The sequence below is a fragment of the Caretta caretta genome, chromosome 3 (genome assembly GCF_965140235.1).
Source record: "Caretta caretta isolate rCarCar2 chromosome 3, rCarCar1.hap1, whole genome shotgun sequence".
NCBI classification, from domain to species: domain Eukaryota; kingdom Metazoa; phylum Chordata; order Testudines; family Cheloniidae; genus Caretta; species Caretta caretta.
In genome coordinates this window covers 77,766,491-77,791,005 of record NC_134208.1, presented here as the reverse complement: position 1 = coordinate 77,791,005, position 24,515 = coordinate 77,766,491, and the positions used below count along the sequence as shown (strand labels likewise).

At 46.2% G+C, this 24,515-nt stretch overlaps 1 long non-coding RNA gene across 1 annotated transcript; it reads right to left on the bottom strand.

The window, feature by feature from the left end:
- Positions 1–1,056: 1,056 nt before the first annotated feature.
- Positions 1,057–22,946, bottom strand: LOC142071407 (uncharacterized). The gene is made up of 2 exons (XR_012667439.1): positions 22,873–22,946; positions 1,057–1,801 (listed from the first exon to the last, which is right to left on the bottom strand). It is a non-coding gene; the product is annotated as an uncharacterized LOC142071407 (long non-coding RNA).
- Between the last annotated feature and the right edge of the window lie 1,569 nt (positions 22,947–24,515).

Here is a 24,515-nt window from a genome sequence, read left to right as displayed (position 1 = left end):
GTAAACCTGCACCCGTCCACACGATGGAGCCCTTTTTTTCGACTTAAAGGGCTCTTAAAATCGATTTCCTTACTCCACCCCTGACAAGTGGATTAGCGCTTAAATCAGCCTTGCCGGGTTGAATTTGGGGTACTGTGGACACAATTCGACAGTATTGGCCTCCGGGAGCTATCCCAGAGTGCTCCATTGTGACCGCTCTGATGCACTGGCCAGGTAGACAGGAAAAGAACTGCGAACTTTTGAATCTCATTTCCGGAGACTGCGGGAACTGTGGGATAGATACCCACAGTGCAACACTCAAGAAGTTGACGCTTGCCTCGGTACTGTGGAAGCACTCCACCGAGTTAATGCACTTAATGCACTTAGAGCATTTTCTGTGGGGACACACACACTCGAATATATAAAAAACGATTTCTAAAAAACCGACTTCTATAAATTCGACCTAATTTCATAGTGTAGACATACCCTTAATGAACCACAGAATCAGGTTCATAAATACCAATGTTGGAAACACTAGAAAGGTTCATGACTGAGTGCTGAGGAGTTCGGGTTCATATATTCTTTCTCTTCACCACTCACTATCGGGGTCATAAGTGGACTTTGCAGATGTTAAGCATCATGACACCCAAGGCTGAAAATGGTCAAGGTTGGCTGGAGGTGAGGGAGGAGGGACCATTTAATCATTGTTCAGTGGCGGATGTTTTTGATGTTACTTTAATTGTATTTCCTTGTTCCATACATGAACCAAGCCATAAAGATGTTTATGTCCCCGTTTTCTGTACTGAGACTTCCGCTGCTTTTAAAGCTACCAGTTCTTTCTAAGCACATAACAATATACTTTCCCCATCCCTCTGGTGTATTTTTTGGAATTTGGATATTTATGGACCTAAGGGAGGCAGGGGGAGAAATGGATGTAGGAGGGACAGAAAAATATTTGCAATATGCTGGCACCAGAGTGTTATACTATTCAAAGACATGTGCTTTGAATCATTGGGCCCAATCCCAAACTGGAAAATATTTCATGTTCATCATACTCAAGAAGAATCCACACACAAGTCAAGGAATGAATAACATTTATTAAAAGTGGTACATGGACCATAAAATTGAAACTTTTTTTATAAGGAACTGTAAATGAAAGACAACAGGTCTATGTCCACAAAGGACACCCAAATGCTAACATCTCTGAACTCATCACCTTGCCCTTCCATTCTGCCTGGGGCAGGAAAGACTGCAGAAAATTGTTTGGGGACAACCCAAGACTTGTCCTGAATGGGGTTTAGAGACCACACATTGGTTGGGCTTCAGAGATTGCTCCAGGCTCATTGTTCCCCTCCTATATGCTCAGGGGGTCCCACTGGAGAGTATTATCCCGGGAGTCCTGCCAGCTCCTCCCAGTCACTCAGTGGAGCAGAGGGATTGGGTCCTCGGCCTCAGCAACATCTTGGGTGGCAGCCAGAGGAGGAGGTGGTGCCACTTTGGAAGAGGAGCAGTGGCCACAGCAGCAGGCAGGCCCTGAACTCATTCAGCCCACCAATTGTGTCACTCTATTCGGTCACGCTCCCATGTCCTTTGGGCAAGCTCCCATTCCTTGTGGCATGTACCCTGCTCTAGAAACTGATTCATCAGTGCTTCTTCCTGTTGAAGAGCCCAATCCTCCCATGCCTGAGGAACTGCAATCGTTCCTGGTTCCTCCTGTCCATGCCAATGAGCAGGTCTTCCAGAGTCTCTCTCCATCTACCTCTGCTGTGGTGATGCTCCTGCCCTCCCAGCAGACTCATTCACCTCTCAGGAACTGAAGGTCCTGCCAATTCAAAGACAAGGGTAGCATTATATATTTTTTTTCCTTTGGAAGATGCTAAGAAATCTCCACACATAACATAATTTGCTGTAGAAGGCAACAATATTGATACTTTTTAGAGAAGAAGGAGGATCTGGGGAACTACAGGCCAGTCAGCCTCATCTCAGTCCCTGGAAAAATCATGGAGCAGGTCCTCAAGGAATTAATTCTGAAGCACTTAGAGGAGAGGAAAGTGATCAGGAACAGTCAGCATGGATTCACCAAGGGATTCACTAATTGCCTTCTATGACAAGATAACTGACTCTGTGGATGCGGGGAAAGCAGTGGACATGTTATTCCTTGCCTTAGCAAATCTTTTGATATGGTCTCCCACAGTATTCTTGCCAGCAAGTTAAAGAAGTATGAGCTGGATGAATGGACTATAAGGTGGATAAAAAGCTGGCTAGATCGTCGGGCTCAACACATAGGGATCAATGGATCCATGTCTAGTTGGCAAACGGTATCAAGCAGAGTGCCCCAAGGGTCGGTCCTGGGGCTGGTTTTGTTCAATATCTTCATAAATGATCTGGAGGATGGCATGTTTGCAGATGACACTAAACCGCAGCAAGTTTGCAGATGACACTAAACTGGGAGGAGTGGTAGTTACGCTGGAGGGTAGGGATAGGTTACAGAGGGCCCTAGACAAATTGGAGGATTGGGCCAAAAGAAATGTGATGAGGTTCAACAAGGACAAGTGCAGAGTCCTGCACTTAGGACGGAAGAATCCCATGCACCGCTACAGACTAGGGACCGAGTGGCTCGGCAGCAGTTCTGCAGAAAAGGACCTAGGGGTTACAGTGGATGAGAAGCTAGATATGAGTCAACAGTGTGCCCTTGTTGCCAAGAAGGCCAATGGCATTTTGGGCTGTATAAGCAGGAGCATTATCAGAAGATCAAGGGACGTGATCGTTCCCCTCTATTCAACATTGGTGAGGCCTCATCTGGAGTACTGTGTCCAGTTTTGGGCCCCACACTACAAGGATTTGGAAAAATTGGAAAACGTCCAGCGGAGGGCAACAAATATGATTAGGGGTCTGGAGCACATGATTTATGAAGCGAGGCTGAGGGAACTGGGATTGTTTAGTCTGCAGAAGAGAAGAATGAGGGGGGGATTTGATAGCTGCTTTCAACTACCTGAAAGGGAATTCCAAAGAGGATGGCTCTAGACTGTTCTCAGTGGTACCAGATGACAGAATAAGGAGTAATGGTCTCAAGTTGCAGTGGGGGAGGTTTAGGTTGGATATTAGGAAAAACGTTTTCACTCGGAGGGTGGTGAAACACTGGAATGGGTTACCTAGGGAGGTCGTGGAATCTCCTTCCTTGGAGGTTTTTAAGGTCAGGCTTGACAAAGCCCTGGCTGGGATGATTTAGTTGGGGATTGGTCCTGCTTTGAGCAGGGGGTTGGACTAGATGACCTCCTGAGATCTCTTCCAATCCTGATATTTTATGATTCTATGATTTCAGGAATGTGACTGTTAGATTATCCTTGCTTCTTAGACAGCTTTTGCAGCCCCCAGAGAAGGAGTCCAGGCTAATAATGGTAATGTAGTGGTCCCTCAGTCTCAAGTGAGGAGGGAGGTCACTCTGCCTCACTGCCACAGTAGTTGGGCTTGGACATCACTGTCCGGGGCCAAGCAACAAGCAGTCTATAGCTTGCAGCTTCCTGAATGGAGCAGACCTCAATCAACAGTTTAAAGCCCACAGCCTCCTGGCTGGCACAACCAACAATCAAGGCACAGGCCTTCAGGCCAAGGGTGAGTGTGCCACCAATCCCCAGGTGCAGGGTGGCAGCAAAGAGGGTAGAGGGACCCAGGCCCACCCTACTCCACTGGGTCCCAGCCCAGGGCCCTATTACACACTGCCTCGCTTCCCATCACCACAGCCAGTCCAAAGTCTGCTTCCCCCAGGCTATTTCCTACCCCACTTAGTTGGTGTTGCCATCAAGCTGGGGCTCTATCTCTCTGCCTCGCAGTCAGGCATTGGCCACTTCAGCCACTACTCAGAGCCTTCTTTCTCTTCGTTCTGTAGGGCGCTGGTCTGCTCGGTTGGTGGTCCACAGTCCTTCAACAGGCTTGACTCCTTGGTGCAGGTTCAAATGAGCTGTAGGGCCCTCCCTTTATACTTCCTACCCCACCCCAGTACTTCCAATGAGGGGGGTGGAGCGGGTTTGGTAGAAAGGTAGTAGTCCCTTGCTCTCAAGTCTGGGTGGAGGCCACTCCCCCTCACTACAGTAAGATACATGTAGTAATGTTTTTTAAAAAGTTGTGTTCATAGTGTCTTGGGGGGTTAGTTCTTTCTGGGGGCTATGTTACCAGTTTTCAATTTCTTCTTTAAAGGCTAGCCATCATTTGAGATCATAATGGTTTTCAAGGTACCAGAGAGGGAAAAGAGAGATGGCTTTCTAGTCCCGAGGAGGAGATCTGACAATGTATGCCAGAGAGATGTTTCTGCTAATGGTCATTGTAGAAAGAAGCAAGAAATTGAAGCATGGGGCGTGGAATAAGGCCAAAGGATGGAGATGTTTTGTTGAAGATGTTTTGTTCAAGTAAACAGGTACAAGGTGTAGGATTGGTTACTATCCATGCGAAGATGTAATCTGTAACTTATTTGTATCACTGTATAAAAGAGATGGTATAGGATATAGGGGTCTCTGTCCAGCCTAAGGGGCAAAAGAATGTCCTGCTGCTGACTGAAATGAGTGCTTGCCACTGGACACTCATGTGTTAGTGTACCTGTAGAACATTGATCTGGAAAGCTAGACTATGTCTTGAAGACTATAAACCTGGTCGAGCGCCTTCCCCACCAAACTGAGTCTGTAGTCTTTCTAAGTAATAATATCAAGGTCTGATGAGCCAGCTATCTGCACAGAGCTGGGATGGCACATGGAGAGGTCCCACATGCACACCAACTGAGAACACTGGTGATCCCAACCACTGATTTGGTAAGTGATGAATTATCCACTGTAGGAATCATGATCTAACATGGCAGAAAACTACAAGATAGGGAACCCCCTTATCCCCTCCCTTCAAATCCCCAGATTTTAATAAAGTTTGGACACACTGAGTAATGAAATAAAGCAGTCTATATGAGTTTTAAAAACAAAGTGGGGAAGAAATATGGAATGGAATTTGTACGGCTAGAGACAAGACTGTAGCCTTGAAAAATAATAAGGGTAATAAATATACAATATTACAAACTATGGCCATGACTGTTAAATGGTTAAGACATGTCACAAAATTGGTGGGGCAAGTAACAGAAACAAAGAAAATGTCAGAAGAAACAACAGAAGCAACAGAGTACTAGAAAGCACAGGAACAGAATAGAAAATTGGAAACAGCGGTAGAGAATCTCAAACAAGAGATGTGCTGTCCTCCATTATAAATCTTGTTGGGCAACAACAGACTTCAAGTACTTATATAGTGCCTGAAGAATGGGGACAGAAATGGAAAAAAGTGGCCCTAACAAAATTGAAAAATGGAACATTGGATGATTGGAATGGGTGTTGCAATGGGGACACGTGGAATGACTCAGACCAGCTACCTAACAGCCAAGGGCAAGGGCGACTGTATTGCAACCATCAGTGTACGATAAGAATCAGGTTCTGGTAAAACCTAAACCGAGACCTGGATTGTCAGTACAGGAGAAATCAGTGTAAAGGATGGAGAAGTAGCAAACAATACTTTCACTGGATTGGTAAATCAGATGAAGATAAAAATGGAACAGTTCGCAGACTACGTTAAGAAAGAGGAGCTGTGACTTGATTGCAGGGGAGTGGATAAAAAGAATTTCAAAGTTAAAAATTTAGAGTGAGTGGGTAACACCTGGAATCGATGCAATAACATATGGAGTTGCCCAGAATCAGTTAACTGCAGCAGGCAAAGGCACTCCTGCAACCCATTTGGCATGCAGAGAAAAACAACAGATACTGGGGGAACAAATTCAGGTTTAGCAAGAGCAGGTAACAACCCCCACTCTCCTCTCAGAGCCAGGATAAAAACCAGGAGTATGGGTTCCCAACCGTTTTAACCCACGGAGCCCCACTCTTTGATCTGACCTAATAATATAACCGTTCTCAAATATTTTTATGTACTAGTTAAGTTTTCCTTTACATCCTCTCTCAGTTTGCTAACCTTGCTGCTGCTGCCTGTACTTTTAAGATTAATTAACTCTATAGAGCAGGGATCAGCAACTTTAGCATGCAATCCGCCAGGGTAAGGCCCCTGGCGGGCCAAGCCAGTTTGTTTACCTGCTGCGTCCGCAGGTTCAGCTGATCGCAGCTCCCACTGGCTGCGGTTTGCCACTCCAGGCCAATGGGGGCTGTGGGAAGCAGCACGGGCTGAGGGATGTGCTGGCTGCTGCTTCCCACAGACCTATTTGGAATGAGAGTACTATGAAAAATTATATATATAAACAAAACATTAACTATTTTCAAAAAGAAAAGGTGTACTTGTGGCACCTTAGAGACTAACCAATTTATTTGAGCATGAGCTTTCGTGAGCTACAGCTCATCTGATGAAGTGAGCTGTAGCTCACGAAAGCTCATGCTCAAATAAATTGGTTAGTCTCTAAGGTGCCACAAGTACTCCTTTTCTTTTTGTGAATACAGACTAACACGGCTGTTCCTCTGAAACCTGTCATTAACTATTTTGACCACCAGGCAGCCAAATCTATCTCTGAACTTGTAATTTATGGTGTTAAGGGCCAGCTACTGAAGAAACAGTACATCATTTATAATGTGCATGACATTGCTAAACTGTTTAACCAAACACAAGTAAAAATTAACCAACTAATTGCAGCAAACAGTAAGAAGGCAAGGAAACAACAAATTGGTAAAGAAATTATTTGTACTGCTTATGGAAGTTACATGGTAACTACAAATTGTGTAGACAAATTCCTTGTTAGTACCAGTCATAATTTGGGGTCAGTAACTATTACCAATCAAGCTGTATAATATTACCATGATACAAATCAGCTTCCCAGCAAAACACTAGCATATGACATTCAGAAAAAGGCTGAGGATATTCTGCACCAAAAAAAAAATTCTGTACACAATATTTTAAGATTCTGCAAATTTTATTTGTCAAATCAATGTGGAGTCTCCAGCACAGCAATGGGGAGCAAAAGCCACTGGCTGCACAGAAGTGGGAGATCACTGTGCTGTTCCTCCACCCCAGGACACAAACATGGACTCAGCAGTGAAGCTGCACCCAACCCTGACACAGCAGACCAGGCCTCCCCCAGAAACACCCCAGGGCTCTGCTCCTCTGTGCCTGGTGCACAGGCTGTGAGCAGGCAAGCTCAGCAAGGCAGGATCCAAGTGTGGAGGGGCTTTGTGTGGGGGGATCCAGGTGTGGGTTGAGAGGGTTCTGTGTGGGGCGATCTGAGTGCGGGCAGCGCAGTGAAGGATCTAGGTGCCAGGGGATCTCTATTTACAGGGGCTTGTTGGGCTGGGGGGGGTGTAGTGTTCTGGTTGCAACAATAATGGAACTCTGCAGGGAGGTCCAGGTGAAGGTGATTGGGACTCAGCAGGAAGGGGTCTGGGTGTGCAGTGGCCCAGTGGGGGGTCCAGATGCTGGAGGAGTGGTGTGTAGTTGGGTGGGGATCCAGGTGCAGCTAGTTGGGGCTCAGTGGGGTGGAGAACCGGGTGCAGGTGGCTTGTCAGGGTGGTCCAGGTGCAGGGGAAGTGAGGCTTATCGGGGTGGGGGGTTCTAAGTGCGGGGAGGTGGGGCTTGGTGGGAGAGTCTGGATATGAGGGAGTCTGAATGCATGAGGGTTGGGGGAGCAGCTCTCTGTACAGGGATCCCTCCGGCTGCAGCTGAGGAGCGATGGGTGCAGGAAGCACGGGTGGGAGAGTTTGCAGAGCTTCCTGTAGCTGGGGGAGAAATCTAGGGGTGGATCTGACCTAGCCCTGGATGTCGTGCAGGAGAAGAGGAAATCCCATCCTCCCCAGCCGGAACTAGCAACTGAGCCTGGCGCAGGGTAGGAGCCACCAGCCAGGTCTTCGTCTTTCCCAACCCTGCCCTACAGTGATTTACCTCTCTGCTGGCTGCTCTGGGCACCTGAAACATACTGCTGGGGAGGGTCACATGACTGCTTTTGTGGCTTCCCTTTGCTCCCCCGTCAGAAAGTCATTTTTCTGGGGGGATGCAAAGAAATCTGCGGGGGACATAAATTCTGCCCATGCACAGTGCTGCAGAATTCCCCCAGGAGTAACAAGGGTACAGCTAAGCTTTAAGCAATAGAGGGGTTGTACTAAAGGAAAAACAGCAAAACTGCACCCTCACTGGACACTTTAATGGTAACGTTATCAACATATTTTCACTATGTTATTACCACCAGTTATGGGGATTAATTATTTGTATCCCTTTCTAAAAATGTCAAAAATATGGCTAGGTATTTTCTATATCTAAAACCAATAAAGACTGCAAATGTGAACAGAACTGAGGGAAAATATATGCACTTTTAAATTATGAATGGTCACATCACTGATAAATCTCACTCATAGATTAAAAGATCCAAATTAATAGTGCATCCCACATCTAGAGTGGCCACATGAACCAACAGGAACAGCAAGCTGAGCACATGATGAGAAATGGTGCCTTCCTTCCAATAATTCAGCCCATTCACATTAAGAGTCATGAAAACACCAACAGTAAGAAGGATTCTTTTGTGTCTCTGATTATCCCTGCACTTCCAGAATGAGAACAGAGAACATCTAAGACTCCTACTAACTGAATTATCAATACCTCCTGTAGCGGGGTGGTCACCTGCTCCTGCCCTTAAGGGCTTGAAATCAGCCCTGGGAGAGGGCTGCTGCTAGGGAAAGCAACAAGCCTCGGCTGATTGGAGAAACAGCCACAGCTGCAGCCACACCCCAATCAGGGCCCAGCTGGCCTTTATAAGAGGGCAGTGGGCCAGGAGGACACAGTCTCTCTCTCTCAATGTTGAGAGGGAGGGGCTTGACTGCTGGGAGCTGAATAGGGTATCTCTCAGTGGAGCAGGGCTGGGGCAAGGCCAGATAAGCTGGGGAGCTCCAGCCTGAGAAAATCGCAGGCTGCAGGCCTTGTAGAAGGCCTAGGAAAAGGGTACTGGGGTTGCAGAGGGCAGCTCAAGGGTAGGCAGAAGCAGCAGGTCCAGACGCTCCGTGCTGATGATGAGTAGCAATTATACTGCAGTCCACCCCAGGGAGCTGGTGAATGGCAGTAGCCAAAGACTGAGGCGAGGTAGGGATAGCGGGTGGGGATTTCTGGGGGGGGAGACCCAGATCTGTGACGGTACTGCCAGGGAGCAGCACCCCGGCATGAAAGGGGCACCGGGGTCCGGGAGGGACTTGGGACCCACAGCAAGTGGGACACCGGCCTGCAGAGGGAGCTCCGAAGGCTGGAAACACTAATTCCCTGGAGGACCAGCAGGAGGTGCCACAGGGATGAGTCCCGCCCCGCCACACCTCCTTTGACTAACGAAATTGATCATGTATCCTAAAACATGCAATTGTCTGATTAGTACAAAATACATTTTCTCTTGATACTAGAGATTTCATGAGCCACTGCTAGAGTCTCATCTTTTGTAAGCAAGCAAATCAAGAAACTAGTAGAAAGCAGTGCCATTTGTCAACTGCCAGTATTCTGGATCACTATCAGCCAGACTTCAGACCAGGTCACCGTACAGAAGCAGCACTTTTTGCTCTGGTAGACGCCCTCCTTCTGCCCAGAAACAAGGGGAAAAAACGGTTACTCGCCTTCTTGTAACTATCGTTCTTTGGGAGGTATTGTTCATAACTATTCAATTAGAATGGATAATTAGTTTGGAATGGATATGAGCAAAACTTCTCAAAGAACAACACTTACGAGAAGGTGAGTAACCGTTTTTTCTTCTTCAAGTGATTGCTAATATTGATTCCAATTAGGTGACTCTCAAGGCTTACCTAGGCAGTGGAGTCAGAGTTATGGAATTGCTGATTGGAGCACTGCTCTGCCGAAAGCTGCATCATCTCTGGCATGCTGGATGATGGCATAATTAGAGGTGAACGTATGTACCGAGGACCAAGTTGCTGCCCTGCAGATTTCTTGTATCGGGATCTGGGCCAGGAAAGCCGCCGATGAAGCCTGAGCCCTCATGGAGTGTGCTGTAAGAGCCAGGGCCGGTATTTTGGGCAGCTCATAGCATGTGCGGATGCATGACGTGATCCAGCAAGATAGTCTTTGAGATGAGACTGGGAGTCCTTTTCATCCAGTCTGCCACCGCTATGCCACCAGTCTGGTTCGACTTCCAGAATGGCTTAGTGCACTCTAAGTAAAAGGCTAGTGCTTGCTGAACATCCAGGGAGCGCAGCCTCTGCTCATGGCTACTGGCATGAGGCTTAGGATAAAAAACAGGCAGGAAAATGTCCTAACTAGTGTGGAAGTGTGACATGACTTTAGGAAGAAAGGCCAGGGGAGGTATGAGTTGCACCTTATCCCTGTGGAAAACCATGTAAGGTGGGTCAGAGGTGAGGGCCTTTAACTCAGACACCCTCCTTGCTGATGTAATGGCGACCAGAAAGGCTACCTTCCACAACAGATAGAGAAGGGAGCAAGTCGCCAGCAGTTCAAATGTGGGCCCCATTAGCCTGGAGAGGACCCGTTAAGGTTCCACGCAGAGACAGGCTGTCTGATCTGGGGATGTAGGCATTCCAGACCCTTGAGGAACTGACCAACCATAGGGTTGATGAAGACAGAGCATCCAGATGCTCCTGGGTGGAAAGCCAAGATAGCAGCGAGGTCTACCTTTATGGAGGATGCTGCCAGGCCTTCCTGTTTCAGGTGCAGAAGGTACTCTAAGATGAGAGGTACAGGTGCCTGGAGAGGGGGTGTATGACACTGGTCATACCAACAAGTAAATCTTTGCCATATATATGGCTCTAGTAGAGGGCTTCCTGCTGCCAAGTAGGACCTCCCTTACTTGTTCTGAGCACAGAAGCTCCATAGGGTTCAGCCATGAGGTTTCCAAGATGTGATGGGGAGGGATTGCAGGTCAGGGTGATGAAGATGACCATGGTCCTGAGTGATCAGGTCAGGGAGAAGAGGCAACGTGACCAGGACATCCACTGACAGTTCCAGGAGTGTGGTGTACCAATGTTGTCAAGGCCATGCTGGTGCTACCAGAATTGTCTCTGCCCCATCCCTGCGGACCTTGAGTAGGACCTGGTACATGGGAGGGAACGAGGAAAAGGCATAGAGCAGGTGGCCTCCCCAGGGAAGCAGGAATGCATCTGTGATCGAGCCTGGACTGTATCTCTGGAAGGAGCAGAACATTGGGCACTTTCTGTTGCTCCGGGTGGTGAAGAGATCAACCAGGGGAAACCCCCACCTCTGGAAGATGGAATGTATGACATCCGGCCAGATGGACAACTTGTGATTGCGGAAGGACCTGCTGAGGTGGTCCACTAGTGTGTTCTGAACTCCTGGTAGATCGGATGCTTCCAGGTGAATGGAGTGGGCTATGCAGAACTCCCACAGCAGGACGGCTTCCCGACATAGGGGAAGCAGGCTCCACCCTGCTTGTTGATGTAAAACATGGCAGTGGTGGTGTCCATCAGAACTGCTACGCACTGACCTTATAGTCAGGCCTGAAAGGTCTGGCATGCTAGTCACACTGCCCTCTGCTCCTTGATATTGATATGGAGGTAGAGCTCATCCTGTGACCAGAGGCCCTGCATTTGGAGGTCTCCCAAATGCGCACTTCACCCCAGAGCTGACGTGTCCCATTACAAGGGACAAGGAGGGCTGGGGGTTGTTGAAGGGGACTCCTTCGCACACTGTGCGAGAGTCGAGCCACCATTGAAGGGACTCGGGCACCTGCCCTTGCACCATGACCACTGAATTTAGGCTGTTGCACCCCAGGTAATAGGCTGAAGCGAGCCACACCTCTAGAGGCCTGAGCCTCAGTTTGGCATGCTGGGTCACATAAGTGCAGGCTGCCATGAGGCATCCCCTTGCTGTAGTAGTCAGGTATTGAGGAGGAGACCCAGTCTCTTGAATGTGGATCTAACCAATCGTACTTCAGACTCCACCTGCCCCCTGGTGCAGCCCCTGAGCAGCCAGTCATCGAGGTTGGGGTATACCTGCACCTGCCTCCAACAGAGAAAAGCTGCCATGACCGACATGTACTTGGTGACATTCAGGGGGCTGGTGAGAGGCTGAATGGAAGGACCATGAATTGATACTGTTTGTAATCAACCATGAAGCTTAGGAATTGCCTTTGTGCAGGCCAAATAGCTATATGGAAGTACACATCTTTCATGGCACGGCACACCAGTCTCCCAGATCCAGAGAGAGAATAATGGTTCCCAGGGAGACCATGCATAAGCTCAACTTTACCATGAATTTGTTGAGTCCTTACAGATCCAGAATAGGTCTAAGACACCCCTTGGCTTTGGGGATTAGGAAGTATTGGGAATAGAATCCCTTGCCCCTGAGCTCCTGAGGAACCTCCTCCACTGCTCCCATGGCGAGAAGCACCCACACCTCCTGGATGAGGAGTTGCTCATGAGAAGGTTCCCTGAAGAGGGACGGGGAAGGGGGGTGGGAGGGAGGGTACGAGCAGAATTGAAGAGAATATCCCACTTCCACCATATGGAGAACCCAGAGGTAGAAGTGGGACAGACGATTCAAGAAAGATGGGAAAAGAGCTGGAATTGAGGCTGGTGTGCCATCCTCGGGTGCATCTTCAAAAGGTCTGCTTTGAACCCGACGATGATTTTGGGCGGGGGGGTTGAAGGCTTTTGACTGCCATTCCTGCCCCTTCTCCTATAAAAGTCCTGCCCTGGCTAGGGAGGATAGGAACACTGCTGCTGCTGCTAGGGCTTGAATATTTACATTGGGTTGCCGGGGTGGGCATACCCAAGGATTTCATGGTAGCCCTGGAGTCCTTTAGGCTATGCAGCCCAGAGTTAGTCTGCTCCGCAAACAGACCTGCCCCATCAAAAGGCAAGTGCTGCTGGGTCTGTTGAACCTTGGGCAGGAGTCCTGAGACCTGCAGCCATGAGCTACGCCTCATGGTAATACCGGAGGACAAGGTGCACACCGCTGAGTCCGCAGCATCCAGTGAGGCCTGTAAAGAGGTCCATGCCACTGCCTTGTCCTCCTCCACTATCGTTCCAAACTCCTCCCTGAACTCTGTTGGCACCAGCTCATGGGCCTGCTGGTAGACCCATGGAGTCCAAAATGGCCGCTGCGCCGGTCCCTGCCACTGAAGACAGGGACCGTGATGGCCAGGGTGGAACTAAATGCAGCTGAACTGGGGAGCGGCACTGCGAGGAATGGTATCACGATGCTGGGGAGTGGCGCTGTAAGGCTGGGAGAGGTGCCACGATCTGGAGCAGTACCAAGATCGGGATTTGTGCGGGGACGCTGACCAGTGCCGGGATGACTGGTGCTGAGAGCGGGACTTGCTGCACGACTGGGATTGGCATGAGGATCAGCATCGCAATCAGGAGCACTGGCGCAAGTCCAACTGGTGCTGCGATTGCGAGCAGCACCTGGACTCCGAGTGGCACCAGGACTATGAGCGGCGCCGTGATTCCACAGGCAGCGTGAGGGACGGCACATAGCCAGTTTGCCTTGAGATTGTGCCACACGTTGTGGTACTGGAGGCTTGGCTCGAAGGACTGGGGACCGTGGTGCCGTCATGGCGATGAGGTCCCTTGCAGTCTCAAAGGTGTCTGGGGCGGATGGCAATTTCACCTCCTCAGTGACCTGGCTCGGGGAGTCCAACAGCACTGGACTCAACAGTCCCCCTTGCAGGGCCGAAGTCAATGGTACTAGCTCCAAAGTCTTAGGCCCTGGGTGCTCCTCTCTGGGATGTGCCCCATTGGCCGGCTCCAAAAGGGTGGGTCTCTGAGTCAGAGATCCACTCCTCCCTTGCTTCTGTTGCCGCTTCTGTGCAGGGAATGGGACTGGTGCCGGGTTGAGCCCGCTGGTTTCGGCACCAGGGAGCCGCAGTGTCACGGGTCTCTCCCAGAGTTCTTTCTCAGTGCCACTTCTACCACTGCCGCTGGGGTGCTGCACACTGATGAGCTCCGTGTCGTGTCTTGCCGTGCCGATGTAGGTTGTGGTCTAAGTCCCGCCTCCATAAGGAGCTGCTTGAGGTGAAAGTCTTGCTCCTTTTTTTTTCTGGGGCAAAACCCTTTACAAATCCTGCACTTGTCCACTTGGCGTGCTTCCCCCAGACACTTTAAACAAGTGTCGTGGGGGTCGCCTGTTGGCATGGGCTTGTTGCAGGGCTTGAACCCCTGGGACTAAGGCACGTAAGTCCACCAAGTAGAACGCAGTCGGGGTGGAGGGTAAACCCCCCCAACCCAACAGCTAATTAACTACTAACTAGAATAGGGGTGGCCAACCTGAGCCTGAGAAGGAGCCAGAATTTATCAATGTACATTGCCAAAGAGCCACAGTAATACGTCAGCACCCCCCATCAGTTCCCCGCCCCCACCGTTCCCAGCACCTCCCACCCACCGGCAGCCCCTCCAATCAGTGCCTTCCTCTCCTTCCCCCATCTCCCCATCAGCTGTTTCATGGCATGCAGGAGGCTCGGGGAGGAGGGGAAGCAAGGGCACAGCAAACTCAGGGGAGGGGATGGGAAGGGATGGAGTGGTAGCAGGGCCTGTGGCAGAGCCAGGGGTTGAGCAGTGAGCACCCCCCTGCACACTGGAAAGTTGGCACCTGTAACTCCAGCCCCAGAGTCGGTGCCTATAAAAGGAGCTGCATATTAACTTCTGAAGAGCCACATGTGGCTCCGGAGCCACAGGTTGGCCACCCCTGAACTAGAACAACAATAACAAAGAACTAACCAGTTTGTACAAACAGTCTGAATAGAAGCTAGGGAAACGTGGAGAGCTTGCAGAGCAAGACACCACAGTTCCAATAACCATCACTGTTAGTAAGAAGGAACTGAGGAGGCGACAGGTTGGCAGGGTCATATATTGAGTGCCATGAAGGTGCCACTCCAGGGGGCTCCACAGCCGACCTGACAGGTGCTGCTAGGGGGAAAACTTTCCAATGACTGTGCACATGGTGCATGCACACCTTCTTGGACTGGATATGAGCAATCACTTGAAGAAGAATTATTCATATTTATTCTGCTGGGACTCTCCACATCATCCAATGCCACTGATCTTGAAGTAATCCTGATCCCACCTCCAAGAAGCTGCAAGGCAGAATGCAGATGCCCTGAAATGGTGTGGATCCTTCCTCTCAGACCTAACTTTATTTACCTATTTACTTAAAAGATAAACATTGCAAATATTTTAAACACCTCTCTCTTTTTACATTTTATCATTTCTTGTGGTCCTTTATAGTTTCTAAGGGTGGTACTAATTATCCGCCATTGATTTAGGGTTTCCTGACCATACACCAAATGCAACAGGTTTTCCTCCTAGGTAGGAAGAGCCTTTCAGCTGGTCATGGGCGTGTAAGCAGAGGCCAGACATGGTATGGCAAGGCCCAAGAGGGGAGGAAGTTGGGGCTTGGACTGGTATTAAAAGTTATGGTGATTTGGGAGGAGCCAAAGGTGGCATAACTGTTCATGGGTCAAAAGAGGTGGGCTCAAGTGTGGTGATTGAAATCCAGGGACAGAATGGCAATGCCAAAGGTAGGCCAGGTTTCAGAAGGGAATAGATTTATGGGACTGACATCATGAGAACAAGCATAGCTCATCTGATCTGTCAATCTTGATTTGACACTTACTAAAATCAACATACTACTTTAGTTTTTTTCCAGTTAAACTTTAAAATGTTTCATGGGATGGGTCCTCCACCATGAAACTGTTATGAGGGAACATAAGAAAAGACATTCTTTTCAGTTTATAGGTTGTGAGAGACAACTTGGTTATATGTCTGAGAAGAGGACCAACAAACAGAAACTTCCTACTCAGAAGTTTGCAAACAAAAGAATTCAACAGAAACTTAATTATAAATACTTAGTACTTATGCAGTGAAAATAGATACTGTAAGAAACATCAGGACCATCTACTGAATGAATTGCAAATAGAAATTCGAATCAGGATTAAATAAGAGAAAATTCTTGAAAAGAGTAGATAACTCTATGAGGAAAGAGAGTACATACTGCACTTTTTCCTGATTGTGACATTGGACTATGGCACATGTGGTATGCATCAGCAGTGTGGAAAGAATTTCTGAGCATCATAATCCAAAGTGAACACTGATTATCAAATTTTGCAGGAAAATGGATATTTACTAATGCAGGCAAGTGCTAAATATTTAAACCACAGATGTGTTGGTGACCCCCATAAGATAAATTGCATATATCAAGCTATATGAATTCCTTATTTGCACTCTACCCACCAATTCATCTATAGCCAAACTACTTCTAACATTACAAGCTTATAAGGCACTATGGTAATACAAATAATAAATCATATTATTAAGCACCTTCAAACCACCATATTTTAAACGCCATAGACATATATCCTGCCTTTTTCCTACATGTAAAATTCTTCTCCCTAAATTACAATGTCCCACGGCCAAGGTTGGGCAATATTTAACTGTATACTAATGACAGGCTTGAAGCCTTACAAGCTTATATCTCATAGGGCGTACAAGTTTTATCCCATTGGAAAAGTATGATCTCCCACATTCTATTGACACACTAACCACTTCCCTCTAGTCTTTGAGGATTCCATAAGATTAGACCTTAACATTGTGATATTATTAGGTAGCTGTTTTAGAATCTTTTTAAATATATTTTCTATCATTTTAAAACATATTGCCAATAATTCTTCACTCCCTCACGAGACCGCCTGGTTAGATGCACAGCAACAAAGAGATACTGGTGGAGGGATAAGAAATCCAGTGCCATTTACAGAACTGGCCTTTAAATTCAAGAAGCCTGTGACCACAGTCCCCCAACCCCTGTTTTAGGGAAGTTATAAATGTAAAGAGAATCATAGCTGTCTAACACATATCTAGTCCTGATCCTGGCAAAGAAAATCTGTAAAATGATATAAACCCAAGTAAACAAATTGCTAGTATTAAAAATGCAAGCAGTTGGACGCCAGCAGCAGGCTGGAAGGTAACTGAGGTAAACTCAATTTATTATGAAATTAAATAGTCGAAAGCATAATTTAATGACTTATTATTTATATTTAATTCAATAAAAACCTTCATTTTAATTTTTTTTTTCCTGAAGTTGCCACAGCATCAGAAGTGTCATGGAATGCCATGTTCTTGACGAAGAATGTAGGTCATAATTGCCATGGAATGCAAGGAGCTTTCTTTGTGTCTACAATCTGTTATTGATTGTGAAAAAGATATCACTCTACATTTCTAGGCCTTATCCCTCCCTTCACACGCAGCAAAAACTCCTGTCTAAAACAGAGGGCAATTTACTTTATCAAGGACTGCAGAAACAGGCTGTGACACTTTGGGGATTTACCCAGACTGGTAAAATGTTCTCTTACCACCTGCCTTGTAATCCTGGGAATCTCTGTGCTCCCAGATACCAGCAGCATGCTCACAGCACAATGATTTCACCCAGGCTTCAGCCCAGTTATTCCTTTCAGGGTGACACCAACAACCCTTCTGGTTCCAAGTCTCCCCAAAACCATCTCCCCTGCAGAGTCCAGTCCTTCTTACTGGGCACACACAGAGGTAACACTAAGTTTCTTGCCTCCAAAGAGCCAGTCCATACAACAGCTTGTTAGTTCAGATGGGGTTATACACTCCACTTTAGCACACAAAGGGGGCAACTGAACCTGGTTCCCTACACAATGAATAGGGAGTGGCTTAAGCTCCTAAAATGCTTGTTATGGGCCTGTTTGGCACTTGCTTTACTCCACATGGAGGAGCAGTGGTGATGGCACTGTATACCCTATAATTTGTCGCCCTGTGATTTGAGCACTTGTTCAGGATGTGGGAGACCCAGATTCAATCCCCCTCTCCGCTGTAGAGGAAAAAAGAATTTGTAGAGGGTTTTTTTCCCCTCTCAGGAGCATGCACAAACCACTAAACTATATAGAATATTCTGATATCAGGTCTCCCATTGAAGCATCTCCACTGTGGATAAATAAAGACTAATAGGAGCAGGGGGATTGGACGCAGGGTCTTCCAGATGGATGCTATAACCAGTGCAGTTCTAAGTCACTCTCTAAAGACTGTTCCACTGAGTATAAATACTTAAATGGTTTTGTAGTCCAGAGAGGTTCTCCCTCAATGTCTGTCCTCTTTATAATGCTGTGGTAGCCTAAGGGGCTATGAAAGCCCTGTATCCACCCAGGGGACAATTTATCTGGCAGAAGAATTGAGTAAGATAGCCACAGAAGGCCTATGAGGCCTCCTCTGCAAGGCCTGGCACAGGGGTGTGCTGAGGGAAGGGTTATAGTGAAAACTGCTATGGTGATTTTGGGTGGTACTGTAACACAGAAGCAAATGAATTTGGGCTGCAGTAACTTAAGCAGCTGGGTGACATTTCAGTTTTCTCCAAGAGACACAGCACAAAGCCTCACCCATATTGCAAACTCTGCTACTTTAGTACAGTTACATAATCTAGCCACAGAATGCATTATAGGATTAAAATGATGACTCACACAGCACTTATAATGAATAAAGAAAAGGAGTACTTGTGGTACCTTAGAGACATGAATAGTGACTTTATATGATGAACACAATTTGAAGGCAACACATAGGCTGAATTTTGTTTCCATTAAACACTCAAACATTTACAAAAGGCAAACAAATTAGTAACAATCGAATTCTTTTTTGTAAGCAGGAAATATGGTCATATTAAAAGAATGAATTGTTCACTACAAATAGTCTGCCCAGCTCTATTCAGTTATATGAATCATATTAACCATTTGAGCAAGAAAACTTCAGAAAGACTTGTAGAGACTTGATTTTGTTGATAATGATGAAACACCTTGAAAAGGCACAGATAGTAGAAGCAATGGCTTTCCTCAGGTTTATTTAGGCATTCAGATCACAAAAATCACTACACTTATTAAACCGGAAAGAATGTTGCCTGCAGTGTTTATTGTAGCTGTGTTAGTCCCAGGATATTACAGAGATAAGGTGGGTGAGGTAATATCTTTTATTGGACCAACTTCTGCTGGTGAAAGAGACAAGCGTTCAAGCTTACACAGAGCTCTTCTTCAGGACTGGGAAAGGTACTCAGAATGTCACAGATAACTACAAGATGGAACACAGCATAAGGAGTTAACATGAAAGAGACCATTCAGGGCAGTGGGCAATTAACACCTCAGCAGTCATAGGCCAAAGAAGGGTTAGTGGGTTATAGATTGTTGAAATGGGCCATGAATTCAGTGTCTTTATTAAGTCCATGATTGGGGATGTCTAGCAGAGTTATGAATGTAAGCTCCCAGGCCCATCTTTTGAAAGTGTTATGCAGGTTTCCTTTGAGGACAAGAACTGAGAGGTCAGGTATGGAGTGATCATTTTGTGAAAAGTGTTCACCCCTGGGTTATATGGTGTTTCTGTCTTTTATCATTTTTCTGTGAGAGTTCATTCAAGAGCATAGTGATTGTTTGGTTTCACCCATATAGGTGGTACTGGGACATTTAGTGCACTGGATGAGGCACACCACATGTTGTGATAGGCATGTGTAGAACCCAGGGATCTTGAAAGGTGTGTGGTGGGGGCTATTTATCATCGTAGCAGTGTAGATATGTGTGCAGGTTTTGCATCTGTTGTTATGGCAAGGTCTGGTGCCACTTTAAGTTTGTGGGTCCTGGTCTGTGGGGACCAGCTTCTAACAATGACGTTGGCAAGGTCGGAGGGTGATTGCTGGCCAGAAGAGGGGGTTTGGGAAAGATTTATTTCAGGATGAGTACGGGTTGTAATTGTGTAATGATACCCCATAGGGATTCCAGAGTGGAGTGGTAGGAGACAACAAGGGGCGTGAGGTCATAGGGTTTTTGTTTTTCTATATTGAAGCAGGATATTTGGGTGGCCTGCTCCATGATGTGATCTGTTCCTCTGGTTGAGTGTCTTTGGCTGGTGAAGGCAGTTTTAATGTGTTGAGATGTGTATGCCAGATTTTCTCCTCAGAGCATATTCTGTGGTATCTGAGTGTCTGGCTGTAGATACCAGATTTCTTGTTAATGTTGCCTGCATTCTCTCAAAATTGGTGTTAAGTCAGGAGGGATGCTCAGCTTTCTTGTATACATATTGTATCATTTAATTACCTCGTAGTAGCTGGCATGGATGGGTTCAAGCAGTACTTACCTAACACCTAGAGCTTGTTGAAGTATTACTGCTTTGAGAGATAAGAAGTGTTCAGTAACCTCAATACATTTAGTTGTGTTTTGTTTGTTTGAAGCATCTGATAAAAATGTATTCACAATAGAGTTTAATGACTTAAATAGGGTAAATAGTGTGCTGGATAGCTAACCAGCAGAAAACATGCCAATTCCAAATGTGTGTCACCTGGGATATTTGAGTTAAGAGGCAGCCTTATGTCTGGGAAGAGAAACAGATTCCGGCTTCTGGGAGGATGGACCAGGTAGTGCACCCACACTACCTTCTGCTACCAGTAAAGCCTTCCTCACCAAACCAGTTTTCTCAGTGTGACCTGCTTCCCCCTGCTCCCAGGTCATGATATATCTCAGAGATTGGAAAACAGCAAGCTGGTAGGTAGGTCATGTCAGGAGATCAGATTGCAATAAAGAGTGGACATCTTAGGCCTAAATCCACAAAGGCACTTAGGTGCCTAAACCCCAGATTTGGGCACATAAGTCCCAGTTTTAGGCACCACTGAGATCCACAAAATCCCTGCTTGGCTGCTGCATGGCCCTGTAGGTACCTAAAGTTACTCGGCACCAAAATTTTCACTGTACAAGTTCCCTGAGTGCCTAAGTTTCTGTCTCTGGGCATGCGCACTGTTGCTTCACTCTACACATCTGGATGCCTAAGCCCCAACATAATCCTCAAACCAAGGGACAGTCTCCCTTGCCTACGGTACTAGGGCCCATTCAAAATCCAGCTAGAGGAAGTGGTGGTAGTAGTGATATACTTTTCCTTGTAACTTTTAGTCCAGTGGTTAAATCACTCCCTTAGGGTGTGAAAGGCCTGGGTTCAATTCCTTCCTCTGCCTGATGAAGCAAAATGATCTGAAGAGATCTCCAACTGCCTCAGCAAGTGTTCTAATCATTGCTCTCTGGGATACTGTAATGTAGGGACTCCCTCAAACTCTCTTGTTAAACCTGTTCCACTGACACTTAATAGCTATGTTTGTGAATCTTAGACTGCAAATTGCATAAGGTGTATCTTAGGGTAGATATTTACTCATTATGATTTCCAGACAGTGGGAGCTGCGATTGGCCAAACCTTCGGAAGCGGCTGGTAAACAAACCAGCCCAGCCCGCCAGGGGCTTTCCCTGAACAAGCAGCGTCCCAAGTTTGGGAAACACTGCTGTAGAGAAAGCATCCATGACAGTGTTTTGGAAAATGGATGTGTTGGAAAGAAGCATTCCATCCTGTGAAGGATGGTAGGTTCCATTTCTTCATTTTGGGGATCTTGAAAAACTTGAAATAGAACTTTTGATAAGTTGATTAAATCACCAAAGTTCATTACAAATACAATCCAGAGCCATAGTGGAGCACATGAAGTTATGCACTTTGTATTCAGAACACTGGGAAAATGAGGTCAAATGCATTGCTGGCACAAATAGGAATAATTTCATCCAAGTTAAATTAATGGAGTTGCTCCTGCTTATGTCAATAGTGAATATGCCTGCTGTTTCTAGGTTCATGGCCAAACTTGGCAGCTTGGCTAAACATTGTAGTTATTTTATTTCACTAAATGAATTGCTGAGAGATTTTCTGGTACAGTATGAGGTACTGATGAGAACAACAATCAAAGCAAGCTGGTTTCAGAGTCTACACAGGATTCTACAAAAGCATTTGAGGTTGTTTGGTCTGTGGAGTCAGCAACAAGTGATGCATGTGAGGTAAAGGAAATGGCACCATCTCAGTGCCTGTGAGGGAAATGCAGTAGCCCACAGGAGCGAAGTATATTGATTGGATGCTACCATTGCAGAGGGAGTCACTGAGTTGTAGCATTTTAAAGATTTCAGTGGCTTTCGTTCTTTTACCAAAAAAAATAAAAACTGCTTGTAGGAATGAAGAGAGAGAGAAAAAACAACAACAACAGCTGCAATGGTAGAAGTAGCCAAAGCTTAACCCTCCTCCCCAAAAATCAAGATGTGCTAACTTAGGTCTGGGAATCTGATGATGCCTATGCCACATGAATGACCTTAAAAACAAAAGTGCACAGAGGCAATTAATCATGTCTTGGATGAATTCTGCAAGAGGTACAGATGACTGGATACTGGTGTCTCTCAGACACTGTTAATGAGGCAATTATGAGTAAACAAGAGCATCTCACAAGTAAAAATAAAGCAGCTACAACACTGCTTAACACAGACACTGGGGAAAACATTTCTGATTCAGGGAAAACAGTGTCCAATTTATCAAATTAAAGGGGATTTGTTTAAATTCACTAGTCAGGGCCGGCTTAGTGGAAAAATATTCAGACTTTTAAAGAATGGTAGTTCTCAGCATTTCTCCTGAACTTAAGTATTTTTCTAAGCAGTAAATGAGTCTGAATAAGCCAAGTAAGGGAAACATGCATTTGAGCCAGATCAGTTCTCATTGGCCATACCTATCACATCTATGGTGAAAAAGGAAGGAACTACTTACAGCAGTAGCAATAAAAACTCACAGTGAATAGAATCTGGATACATACCTAATAACAAGGAGAGGCAAGCTTCATTTCTTCATTACCAAATAGCTATATTAGTGAACTTGACAAAAATGATATATATCAATGATGGTTTCCTGACTAGAACTCCTGATAATATTTATTTACCACAGTCATAGTCACATTTGAGAAAATATGACTATCTCATGCTTTAGATACATGAACAAATTAGGTTTTTTGGAAAAAAAAATACATAGAGATTCAAATTAAACTGATTTTAATTACAATCCTCCCCACCCTTTAAAACTGAGACCTTCTACTCACCCACTAAAAGCTCAGGAAGGTGGACAGGCTTTGCAATTGGAGAGCTGTATAGAGCCTTTCCTCCACAGAAAAACTCTGATTGGTTAAAGATGAGGTAGGCATTCATCTCCAAGTTTCCTGGTGCTGGCCCACCTCTCATTGTGAAGGTAGAGTAGCAGCAGGAGATTGGCTACAAACTGCCTAATTCTCATGAGAGAGGAGGAATGTCACTTCAGGACAAGGACAGGGAATTGGCAGTAGGCCACCTGGTTGGCTCTGGGCCAATCAGCAGACACAGAGGTGGAGCTGACAAGAATGCTTCTGCGACTCACCCACTAAAAGCTTAGGAAGGTGGACAGGCTTTGCAATTGGAGAGCTGTATAGAGCCTTTCCTCCACAGAAAAACTCTGATTGGTTAAAGATGAGGTAGGCATTCATCTCCAAGTTTCCTGGTGCTGGCCCACCTCTCATTGTGAAGGTAGAGTAGCAGCAGGAGATTGGCTACAAACTGCCTAATTCTCATGAGAGAGGAGGAATGTCACTTCAGGACAAGGACAGGGAATTGGCAGTAGGCCACCTGGTTGGCTCTGGGCCAATCAGCAGACACAGAGGTGGAGCTGGCAAGAATGCTTCTGCGACTTGCTGTAGTTTTGGTTTGTACTAGACTCTGGTTCCCAAACTTTCACAACCTACGAACCCCTTTCACCAAAATGTCAAGTCTCGCAAACCCCTTCCTAAAAATGAATATTTCCAGGGATTTTCTCCTTTACCTGAGTATAAATTATAAAAGCAGTGATCTTGGAAATATAAATTATGTTTCATGACATGCTTATTACACACTATTTATTATTAATTATTATTTATATTACAGTATTTTTATTACATTATGAAAATGACAACACTCTTCCAAGATCTCACTTTCATAGCTTGTATCACTTTGAATAAGCTTGTTATAAGACAAGGCTCCTATGTTTCATCAAGGAGTATCAGATGTGAAACAGCATGAAGGTATTTAAGAAGCCAACTCAAATCTTTCCTCCTACATGAGCGTTTAGGTCTTGAGCAGTCCAGGCAAACAAGCTTAAACTTGTTCTTCATAATAATGTTAAAAACAATACTAACTGCCTATTTAATTTTAAAAACAGCAAAAAATATCCACCTCCCTTTCTATTTCTTATAAGGAGTCTTATAAGTTTAAATCTCCTCAGTGTGATAGATATGCTTGCTTTGATCTGCTTAGCTCTTGGAAGTCCAGGGGCTCCCAACTGCTGGCCCCATGCTGCCCGGGGTCCCTAGGGACAGCTCTGTCTGCATTAGGGAATATTTCCCCAAGAACCCCCGTAACATTTTGTGAACCCCCATGGGTTCACGAACCCCAGTTCGGGAACCACTGTACTAGAGGAGAGAATGAAAACATAATATGTGGCAGAGTGGTCTGACCCAGGGAGCAGCTAGAGCTACCTGGGAAGTCCAGCCCAGCAATGATGGAGACAGTCCTGGCAGCAGAAATCAGAACTTGGGACTCTGAGTTCTTATTGCACTCTAGCATACAGTGACAACAGCAAAGGGTTGGTTTGTACTATGTATGGGACAGAACAGGCTGGGCAGTGGATGTTGCAGCTCAATCAGTTGAGAGAGCATCAATTTGTATATTTAGGCTCTGA